Source organism: Polistes fuscatus, unplaced genomic scaffold, assembly GCF_010416935.1.
Source record: "Polistes fuscatus isolate 324 unplaced genomic scaffold, CU_Pfus_HIC Scaffold30, whole genome shotgun sequence".
NCBI classification, from domain to species: domain Eukaryota; kingdom Metazoa; phylum Arthropoda; class Insecta; order Hymenoptera; family Vespidae; genus Polistes; species Polistes fuscatus.
The window spans coordinates 674,117-686,508 of NW_025113108.1; positions in this window are offsets into that span (position 1 = coordinate 674,117).

Below are 12,392 nucleotides of genomic sequence, written 5' to 3' on the forward strand. Positions count from 1 at the left end.
TCCACTTCTAAACAACGTTGCAAGCTCATCATTTTCATATTCGTTGCATTTAAACATATAAAAGAAATGAATTTTTGCTGAAAGGTCTTTTCGCCAACGAGCCATAAATTCTTCTATTTATATTGTTCTAATACTAATAATAAATCTTTTCTTATTTCATTACGAATTTTTGTTCGAATCGCCTCATTCTATATCGGAATTAGCGAAAGGACACAATATTGGGGGAAATCTCGAACGTACTACAATACACATAATATTTATCTTACGCAAGTACATATATTTTTATATAATTGCGCATCTGCTCGTGATAAATATCAGTTTATATAAATTTATTAATAATTGTAGAAAAACCCAATACTAATGTTCCCTGAAAATAGAATTAAAGCATGAAATTTTTAAAGAAATGAATTATAGACTTAAAAAATTATCGCGAGATACTACAAATAATAAACATAGCTAGCTCGATCTCTAAATCTATCTTAAAATACTCCTTATAATACATAACTCGATATACTACTGTGGGATGCGAGCACCTCCAAGCCAAACACTTAAATAGGCATTCGTGAGGAGATTGGACGGTGGGCCCTGGATAGCTCAATTGGTTAAAGAGCAGTCGCCTGGAAAGCGGAAGATCCGGGTTCGAATCCCGGTCCAGTCTGTCCAACGGCCCAATTTTTCACGAATCCTATAAATTGGGGGCTCAGCCGGGATGGAGGTTTGCTTTGTGTCACACGTCTACGACCGCGCAATAATTTATGAAAAATAATTAAAATGAACATCTATCAAAGAGAGGTTAGGCCGACATAAGACGCGCAGTGGCGACGCGAACGATTAGCTTGGGAACTAGGGAAGAGGTGTTCCATCCTCGTGTAATTTATACAGCGTTGGTGGTTAAGTCTGTAATAAAGATCGAGGTTGTATTGGGAATAGCACCCTCGTGTAAGATATACAGCATTAGTTGAAGCCTGTATTAAAGATCGGGGTTGTATTGGGAATAGCATCCTCGTGTAAGTTATACAGCGTTGGTTTAAGTCTGTATTGGGGATCGAGGTTTGGACATAGGTTTTGGTTTGTCGGTTCGTTGGAAAAAGATCTAATGACGAACATTCGGGGTCGAATGTAAAGTTGCGGGGGGTAGAGTGTAGGATGCGAGCACCTCCAAGCCAAACACTTAAATAGGCATTCGTGAGGAGATTGGACGGTGGGCCCTGGATAGCTCAATTGGTTAAAGAGCAGTTGCCCGGAAAGCGGAAGATCCGGGTTCGAATCCCGGTCCAGTCTGTCCAACGGCCCAATTTTTTCACGAATCCTATACTACTTTTATTTTTTTTATTTTATTTTATTATTTCTTATCAAACTTGAATCACTATCGGATGAGATTTATCATTTTCATTTGTAATTTTTAATTTAATATGTATAGGTTTATTGTATGGTCCAGTTAGATTTTCAAAATAAGCACAATCTCTATTGTCTGGTAGCGTTTTTTCAAACTCTAATATAGTCATTCTCCGAATTAATTTGTTCGTCGTGTTATTTAATAAGACAATGTTCGTAGATATATCCTGATTATTTGTTTCTAGAAATTCCATTAATCTTTCATCATGTCTTGTATCCTCCTCTTTTAATATTTATTTCATAGGCAGTGTCTATTTAATTCATCAGTTAATATAAAAATAAAATATCTTTCAATTAGTCATATTTATTGCGCACATATTTTACAAACATACTGAATCTTGTATGTGCATTTTTCGCACACTATCTTTTTACAATACATACAAGAATTATTGCTTCTGTTTTTCTTGTTGTAGCCAACTTATCAACTTTTCCGCACTTCTGACATCGAAAGTGACAGAAAGGAAGCGTCTGGTCCTTCACAAATATTCTTCTTATCTTCTGGAGCTAATTCTTTAGCTAAAATAAATATAAATTCTTTTCTGGATATTTTCGATCCGGTACAGTATTGATACAACATCCAAATTAATTTTTCTTATTTATTGTATATTATTTAATTTATAATTCGAAACTTTATTACTTGCGTAATAATGTTTATTTCTTAATAAAATTTATATAGTTCTTTTAATAACATTTTCTATAAAATTATTATAAAATACTCTTAAAAAATAGAAAAAAAAATTTAAGCTTACTTCACAATAACGAAAAAAAAAATAAGAAATCAAGAAAAGAGAACAAAGAAAAAAAGAAAGAAATGAAAGGTAGAAATACTTGTTAGCGCTGTCAAGATAAGATATAGGTATCGGCGACGTCAAAATTTACATGCCGTAAATTTGACATCGCTTTGCCGCGCATCGTAAATACCGATAAACTTCGTGGTGTCGAATTTTCCATGTCGCTCGTAAAAATTTCACTCTTATCACACTTTCCCAAACGCGCCAAAAGAAGTTTAACTTTAAAAAAAAGTGAACAATCGGGGTGGGTGAATAATTAATTACGAAAAGCAAAGAACTTGGTGATGGAAAATGGGAGGTTTGGAGCAGTCGTACCCCGGTTCTCGTGTATGACTCGTGCCGCAAATGGTACTTAACGGCGACAATCAAAAGTGTGGACGCAAGAGCAGCAAAACTGACAGCTTTATCGACATCTTCTGCTGAAACACCTAGTACGTCAGAAAGGCCTTCTGAATCAGCACCCACGAAAAATGAATTCAATTTTCGTGACATGTGCTTAATATGCGCAAAGCCATGGAAAGGAAAGGGCAAGAAAGGCTCCGTGATACAGAACGACTATATAAAGGAAAGGATTCTCCAAATAGCTGAACAGCGAGACGATGACATGAGGATCGCTGTGCAACATAGATTGAAAGATGTCGATTCTATAGTTGTTGTGGACGCACGGTATCACAAAAAATGTTACACGCTGTTTTCGATAATTCCAACCAACACGTCGGATCGTATTTTAAGAGCAGAAGAAATAGACTCTCATTTTCAACTCATTGCGGAGCACATAAAAGATTCGCAAAAAGGAAAATTCACAGCGACTGAATAACTGTGTCTTAAAAGCAGCAAATATTTAACAAAAAAAAATTGTATAAAAAATTGAATAAATTTTTCGGAGAAGATATCTACATCTAGCAGCAGCAAGGCCCCGCGAAACATTGATCTTCCATAAATGCTTCACTGCGACCAAGCTATGTGGAGACTGGTATCGTGAACCGGATTTCCTCAGTATCAAGCAGCAAAAAGCAAATATAAATGTTGCAGCGCGGATCGTCCGAAAAAATATCGAAAATCACGATTATGACAACGATTCTTATCAGCCAGCTGGAAAATTTCTTCATTCAATTCAACGAGACATTCCTCCACTTCTTCGTGTACTTATTGATCAACTTATTGCACCGAATTCACTAGAAAATATCGACGACGATGAAGACCGATATTTCGTTCAACGAAGTGCAATAGCCCATTCTATTGTAGCTATCATACGACGTTCCGGTTTCACATCGCATCTGCAGTTGGCACTCGAAATTTACATTCACTGCAAATGCGGATCAAAGTTGATTATCGATATCCTTAATAAAATAGGATACTGCGTGTCATATTATCAACTGCAACAGTACGAGGAATCGATCATCATGGATCAACCGAAAGTCGTACTTGAAGACGATGTTTGTGTGCAGCATAACTTTGATAATACCGATAACAACGTTGAAACTTTGGATGGCTACAATACGTACCACTGCTAAGCTATGAAAAACTAAGCTATGAAGGTCGGACGAAAAAATTGAAAAGTGCCTCAAAAATATTAGCTGCAACGATATCGTCACAGACAATAGTGCGAATCATACCATGGACAGGCCATTCGAGCGGATTGGAAAATATCGAGTACGCTGACATAAGGAAACTCTTTTCCATAGATTTGCCAGTATTGCCCGCCGCATACTCGACATATCTATGGGCAAAGCACTGCAACATAGAAAATGTACCGAGTTGGAAAGGTTTTATGGAGGTTTTAACGACGGATAACACTTATGATCTTTCCAAAGTTGTTTGTCTGCCTTTCATCAATCAGCCTCCTCTTCCAATATGAGCACTATTAACACAGCTTTACGCACCGCTCTAGTTGAGGCTCGTCGAATTAATCAGAAAACGTGTTTCGTAACATTTGACCAACCATTGTACTATAAAGTTCGTGCGATTGTAGCTGCATCACATGATACACTGAAAGACGTTGTGATTCGCTTAGGTGGGTTCCACTTGCTCATATCCTACTTGGGCTCGATCGGTCACATTACGAATGGCAGCGGACTTGAAGACATCTGGGCAGTAACATACGCTCTTGCCTCAGTGAAAAATATGTTGACTGGGCATGCTTATGCTCGTGCGATGCGTGCTCATATCTTGACATTTATCGCTCTGAGAGTATTGATCTGCCGTGAAATCGAAGGTGAAATACGTCAAAAATACGACAAAGATGTTAAAGCTTTTCTCCAAAGTTGGGGTACAGAACCTCCGACTATCGGCGATTGCCAATCGGAACGTTCGATTACTTCGATGACAGCGCACTTAACTACACAATTGGCAATTTTAAAAAATCGAGGACCTTACAGCAAAACTGAGGATGCAGTACTTTAAGTGTGTTGTAATTGCGTTGCAGTTTATGGAGGCTGAATGCTCAGGCAACTGGAAATTACACCTTCAAAGTATTCGTAAAATGTTGCAAATTTTCCATGCTGCAGGCCATTTCAACTACTCTAAAAGCGTTCAAATATATCTTCAAGATATGGTCAACATAGAGCTGACAATGACCGACGATGAATACCGATGATTCACAACGGAGGAGTATTTTACGGTGTGAAAGTCTGACAAAGCTTGGTGCAGTGTGTGGACGTACATGGCGATTGAGCAAACATTAAACAGGTTTTTCGGTACAGATCTGAGACATAGGAGAGGTGTTACACCTAGTGTTATCGCGAGATTTTTATCTGTGATGCCATCGTCCTTCTCAATTATTGAGTGCTTAGAAAATTATTGTGGCGTCGTATAATCTACAAGCGAACAACACGTCGATCTCGCCAACCATCGAATGACAAATTATGGATAAAATTATTCGATTATACGAAAAAATCTCTGCTCAAGAAGCATTTGCTGTTAACGCGTCGAAGAAAAACGAATTATTGGCCATTATTTTGCAGTTATTAATAGCAAAAAATGCAAAACAAATGCACAAAGCCTATGGGCGCCGTTCGCTTAAGAGAAACGTCTTTAGTTGAGCGCCTAAACACGTTTTTCGCTCAGGGAAAGCGTCTATAATTGAGCGCCTAAAGACGCTGTTCGCAGCGAAAAGACTAGTCATATTTTATATTTTATTGTATTACTTTTTTGCTCGTCATTAATTTGTTGTTGCAATTGGAGATGAAGGATCATTCTATCTCCTTGGAACACCAAATTGGTGTCTGAATTGTCAAAGAGATGCATAAGTTTTTAGATAGTGTCAAAATCATTAAAATTTCCTTATTAACACATTACGTACGGGAGCCGAGATATCTAGTTTTCAAGAAAAAAATCACGAGAAAACCGAAATGCATTGTAGATTATTAAAATTTATACATGAACGGTGTCAACCTCACTATCCAATATCTGTCATATTATTCAACATTGAGAAGAACAATTAATTAGCCAAAAAGGATGGTACTATATCTAATCAACAGCGGCCTGTCAAGTGCATTTAAAATAAATAATTTTTATAATTACAAGAAAATGAAATATAAAGATTTTTTACTTGCTGTGATGTAATTATGAATATCGGAAGAAGAAAACTCAATAACAACTATTATGAATATTGAACAAATTATTATAAATACAAAAGATCATGTACTAATCGACCCGCCATATAGACTCTCGGGTAATAGGAAACAACATACCCTTGAACCAATAATAGGCAAAGCCATGAAAAAATTCCTAACAAAAATATTTAATGTCTGTCTGTCCAATGGAAAAAGGAGCGAAACAAGATACTGTTGCAAATTGTGTCAAATACGATGTTGCAAAAGCGATGCTATTGACCTAATCCTCAGAAAGTGATGTCTAAGAGACGTCATTTATTTCATGTGCCATTGCAGGACTTTGACGTATCCGAAACGTCAAGAACAATCTTTGGTAACACCGGGCAGTATATTATTGGAATTAACATCAAGAATCGTAATGAAAACGGTAATCAACATAGCAGTGAGCGCGCTCGTACGCCGAACGCCATAGCACATATCTGAATTTTATAAAAATCAGAAATAGTTATCTCAACATGTTTGAATCGATTGCATTATATGAAAGTGACCATGAAAGTCGATTAGGTCGCTCTACCGGTAATAATGAAGTTGAAAATGGTCATGAAAGTGTTCATACTGTTGGGTAATCTCAAGTGATGCTTTAGATTCAAGTGAAGCTAGCTCTTTTTAACAAAGAATGTGTAAACGTGCATAACCTATTTCGAACAGTGAAGATTCTAAAGCAGAGGATGAATGGGGAATTGAAAAGAGGAAATTATTGTTAATATAAAACAATTTACAGTAACTTCAGGTATCAATTGTTCAAATCTACGAAAATTCAGTATAAATGGAACATCTCTCTGTGTTTTCAAAGAAGTATTATGTGATGATTTTTTTGAAATAATAGTTATAGAAACGAATAGATATGCAACACAAACGAGAATGGAAAAGGATTCGAAAATGAATTCTGGGTATTACTATCGATTTAACCCTTTCGCTACTACGGGCCACTATAGTGGCCCTCCATAAGATGCCACTGTAAATTGCAATGTATTAATGACAATGCCAATGTAAATTAAAGAGCGCATCATGCTAAGACGTTATACATACCCTGGAATTACCTTTATTTACAAATACCCTTTGAAGAAAAATTTTTTCGTTCGAAAACATTCAATCAGCATGGGTTCTCCGTCGCGGTACTCAAGCGACGGTCGGCGTCGCGTAGCGTGTGGTGATGACGCAGCACTCAGTTCAGCGGAAGTACCACGTCGGAGAACTCGCCCGTAGCGAAAGGATTAAAATATATACAGGACAAGACGTACTTCAAGGAAGTAATGAACCTGTATCGATGAGTGTTGTTATTCAACTAGTCAAACCCATTTAAGGGAAAGGATAAACCTTGTTCCTAGACAATTGGTATTCGTCTCCTAATTTATACGAAATTTTGCAAGTGAAGAATACAAATATTGGAACGGTGAGAAAAAAATCGGAAAAATATAATAAAGGAGCTGGCATCGTACAAGCTAAAAAAAGGATAAGTAAGAACACTGTCTTGTAGAAGTATCCTATCCTTACGCTGGCATGACAAGAAGGATGTGTAAGTAATAAGCACGAAACACTCAAGAGAAGAAATGGTTGGTTGATACAGGGAAATAAATAGGTAAAACATTGGGCCCATTTTCCTGAATATATACCTGCGAAAAATAAAAAGCAACATTCTGCAAAAAGATGTCATGTGTGTATGAAAAACAATATAGAAGTGAAACGACTTGGAAGTGTAATACATGCCTCGTTCCCCTACATATGTAAATTCTTTTAGAAGTACCACACGTTACAAAACTATTAAATTATTAATTTATGGTAAACCTATTAATATATTATTTTATGGTAAAACTATTAAATTATTATTTTATGGTAAAACTGTTAACCCTTTGCGGTCCTATGTCAAGTGGGGCTCGACATCGCTTTGTGTTCTGCCGCTTTGTGTTCTGTATCAAGTTTCACCTGACTATGTCTCAATCTTACATCTTATCATTAGTACGTTACGTTAGTAAGGTCATAAATGTTTTCTAAAGTAAATGCTACTAAGCGGATAAGCGACTAGTGAAATATATGCGGATCAGCTGGTACGCACTTGCGAATCCAGCACGGACCTGCTGGAATGAAATGGTGAAGAGCGATCGGTCCGCAAAGGGTTAAATAATTATTTTTGGTATTACTAAATTAATTATCAACTTTATTAAATGTTATAAAGCGGTGTAACTTTCAAAATAAAACGCCTTGTGTCTGAGCTTGTACATGAGTGTTCTCAATTAACTCAAATTAAATGGTATTCTACGGACGCATCGACGCGCATTTTATTTGTATATGTCACGGGGTTATTTAATTAATTATTTATTTCACTCGTTTAATCATTATACATTAACATTATATACCAACTTGATTAAATGTTATATAGAAACGCAAATTTAAAAAGGAAATGTTCTGTTCTTTAAGCATCGACATAATTGTTCAGTTTGGCCAGATTAAATAGTATTTTTCAGGTTCATTTAATTTCGTTTTATTTATATGTTTGGGTGTTTATTTAAATTTCAAGATCTACATTTTTTCTTTAGAAAAAAGGTTCTCTTTTGTAACCGGAATATGATTAGAGTGGTTTCGTATCAGTATCGATGGGTCTTAGGGATATAAATGACTCGAGTCTTTATTTTAGGAATTAGCAAGGATTGCGTTAATATCATATTTACAGAAAAACATAGATCGAAGAGAATCCGAAAGAACGTTTTAGGAGCTTGCTAAATCGGCAGGTCGAAAAAGGACGCTAGACATTAATGGGAAGTTTTCTCGATTCCCAGAACATCTTTTTTTGGAGAAAACTACATTTCATTTACCATGAGGAACCTGAGCGGATCCCGGATATATATGAATGGACATTTTTAGTTCGACAAACGGACAAACTGCACAACCGGACGGATAGTACTACAAATTACATGTGTTATCTGTTGAACGACCGACGCCTTGTATCGGTACTCCGGAGGTTTTCCTGTCGTTGAAAATGCACTTGTAGGTGGATGAGGAATGAGGGTAGGTGAAAATAAATTAAAATATATTTTTTGAGCCCAGTCAGTACTAATAAGTACGATTTATTTAGCTTGTTGAAGGGAAAAGCCTTTGGGCATAAAAACCCTGGTTGAAATACAGTTGATGATGTGGTGTCGCTGGCTTGCTTATCGGCAGCTATCGATGATGATGGTATTCCAAAAGCAGAATATAATTCTAGCCACGTGCCTTCTTCTTTGTTCCTTTGTTCTACTGATGTAATAATAGCGCAGGAGTGTAGTTCTCTTCGATGTGATCGCTCGTAGGTCTCGTGGTAAAATAGCATTAAAGCATGAAAGCACGGGCTTTTATAGAAAAGGACGATGCAACGCGCGGACCAGTTACCATAAAGCTAGACAACTTAGCTGTCGATGCATATGATTAGACTAATAGAAATAGTGGGAGAACGCGTGCTATAAGAAAGAAAGCGCCCTGCAAGGAGCTCGCTGCGCTCCTTTGTTAAACCGTAACTAAGATGTTTCTTTGTCGCTATATCTCGGCACGCGTCGATACGTCTCGAAATGTCTCGAAACGATTCTCACTCACTCGCTTGAGTAGGATTACGCAACCGAATCAATGAATCTAAGTCTATCGATACAATACGATACCGAATCTCTAAATAGTTTATCGATTGATACGTAGTCATAAAATATTTATCAGATGGAAACCTATTTAAAGAAAAATCAAGAGTTCGATACGGTATCGTCGATTGTTTTACCGTACGATTCGATGCAAAATACAAATGTAAAACCGAGACCAGTAAGAAGATCAGTCATAAGACAAATCAAAAGAATACCTATCTTTGATGTTAGTTTTGACCAATTTGAAGATAAATTTCCTAAAATAGTAGAAAAAGCTGAAAAACCTGTTTCTCATAATATCGTCATATATTCATACGATTATATATCTAATTAAAACAAGTTATCCATACACAATAGATTTTAAAAACTAGTCAACGATCATTTTATTCCCCAATGATTTCGAAACTTCAATTTTATATGAACTCCGATTTCAAATGTGTTATAGATGGTATACCATGTATAAACAAACTATATTAAATGAAAGTGACCGATGTATACACCACAATTACGATCTTGGATATAAATATTATGGACAAAAACAAAGAAGAGATAGGCTTGTTGTGGTAACGGAACAAATTGCGTAGGTTGCCTAAAAGTAACAAATCATAAGTGAGTTAAATGTTTTAATGAAAATAATGAGTAGAATCATTTTATTAAAACAAAACCTTCAATTGAAAGGAAAGATTTTTATAGAATTTACGGTTTGGATTGTAGAATTGTTATGGTCAAAGGAGGGATAATGATGTTATCGGATGTAGCTTTGGTGGATATTTACGTTAACGCCGTGTATTTTTATCTATGTAAAAATAAAATTCATAATAATAATACTAATAATGTAATAATAATAACATTAATTAAAAAATAAACTTGGAAAATTAAAAAGTAACAAGGAAAATTATTAATGATAATAATAATAATAATATGTTAACATTGTGATAGGTAATCTGTTATTAATTATAAAAATATGGAGAGTGTAGCATAAAAGAATGGAAACGTATTGTGCAATATTAATTTATTTTGATTGTTTTGAAGTTATACTTCTTTTTCAATACTAAATAACGAGCGTAGCCTGACGAGGATTTCCTTCAGAATTCGTGAGGCACTCAACGTAATAACGATTTATGTACCATTTATAAGGATTATATATTCTTAGCGTATATTCGAAATACGCGGCTGAATCATTTCGAAAATATTGAAAATAACGAAATTTTCTTATCGTCCCTCCCCACTTTTTAAACCGTTGCTAAGTACACCCTGCTGGGCCTATTAAATAAAGCACTCGTCCTATTCTTCCACTGGACGCCTACGACGTCACGTTTCAGATTAACCAGCGAATAATTTACAAAGAAAGCGACGAACAAAGCGATTTAAGCTAGAAGCGAAATAAGAAAAGTATGAGTATTCCTTATACTTCCATAAACGAGGTGAACCTTTTTGTTGAATCCGTATACAAGCGGAGCGAGCAAGAGGTGAGATACGTGTTTAATTTTTTGTTAAAACCGCAATTCCTTAATATAGTTAATTTATCAACCAGAGCTTTTATGCTACAAGGCTTTTTGCCTGACGAGCCAATATATATTTTACTTTGTATTGATTTAACCAAGTGTTTTTCTTTTTTCTTATTTGTTGTTTTATTATATTAATTTTTTTAATAATTGTATTTTATTTAAATTGTATTTAATATCTTTATTTTATTAAAGTTTTTATTAAAGTTATATTTTATTTTATTTACAAATATAGAGTATATATCGGCATTCGGGAAAATTGTAGTTATTTCATATTGAATACAATGAAGAAGGAGAAGTAAATGTTGTGTGGCTTAAGTTTTCAGATTCTCTAAAGATTGGCCAGAAAATCGTACAGAAAGTTGCTGGACACGTTGCGATTTAAATTAATAAAACAATAGTGCAGATCGGACGTATATATAGATCTTCAACTATTCTCCTTAGCAACAATATAAAAATTAAGATTAAGCGTTTACATTTATCTATAGTTTAAATTTAATTATTTATTATTATTTATTGAAAATTTATTTATATTATTTTAATTATTTTAATTATTTTAATTTTTAAGTTATTATAAAACTATAAACTCTTGCAGCTTTCTTATTGACCAGGATCAGTATACATTAAAATTTCTGTTTAAGTTTTCAATATGCCTAAATCTAATGCAGAGAAATGTAAAGATTATCGTCTTCGTAGGAAAAGAAATAAGGAAAATAAGGAAAATAATGAGGAAAATTAGGAAACCATAATGCACTCTAATGCAAAACGTTGTAGGGTTCATTAACTGCGAAGAAAAATGATTCAAAACGGATATGAATTGCCTGCAAATGAAATTTTATGTACTCCGTCAACCTCTAATTTACTTTGCGAACCATCGGCTAAGCCTGTGATTACCGGTAGAAATTTAAATAATTTAAATGTCCCAGCAATAACTAATATTATTGCTAATTGTTCGGTGAAATTAGGACATTTGACCGATTTGTATTGCGCGCCGAATAGGTTAGATAGCGACGGCGTTGAGATATTAAGTTGGTTAGAATTACACCCTAAATAGGATCGGCCACGACTGCCTCAGTTGAGTTATGAGGGCGCGAGGGGACATTAGAGATACATGTAGGACCGCCTTAGCATGCCAGGTACATGTAAGTGCGTCCTGTGGTATGTTGGAGGGGTGATGCGTGCGTGGAGCCTTGGTCCCGAGGGCGCACGCGGCAGACCAGATCTGGATAGCGAGAGAAAGTGTTCGTTTCTGGAAAAGGAAAGTGACGCCATATTGGCCTTTTTAAGTGAGAGCTGTGTTGTTCTTTGTGGTGTGCTTCCGAGCTACCGACGTGTAAGTTTGATGGGGTTGTGCATGGAAACAACCTCGCTCTTTACTAACTTTCATGGGGTTGTGCAAGGACACAACCGCGCTCTTTACTAAGTTTGAAGGGGTTGTGCAAGGACACAACCATTCTTTTTACCGCGAGTAGCGGTTTCTCTTTACAG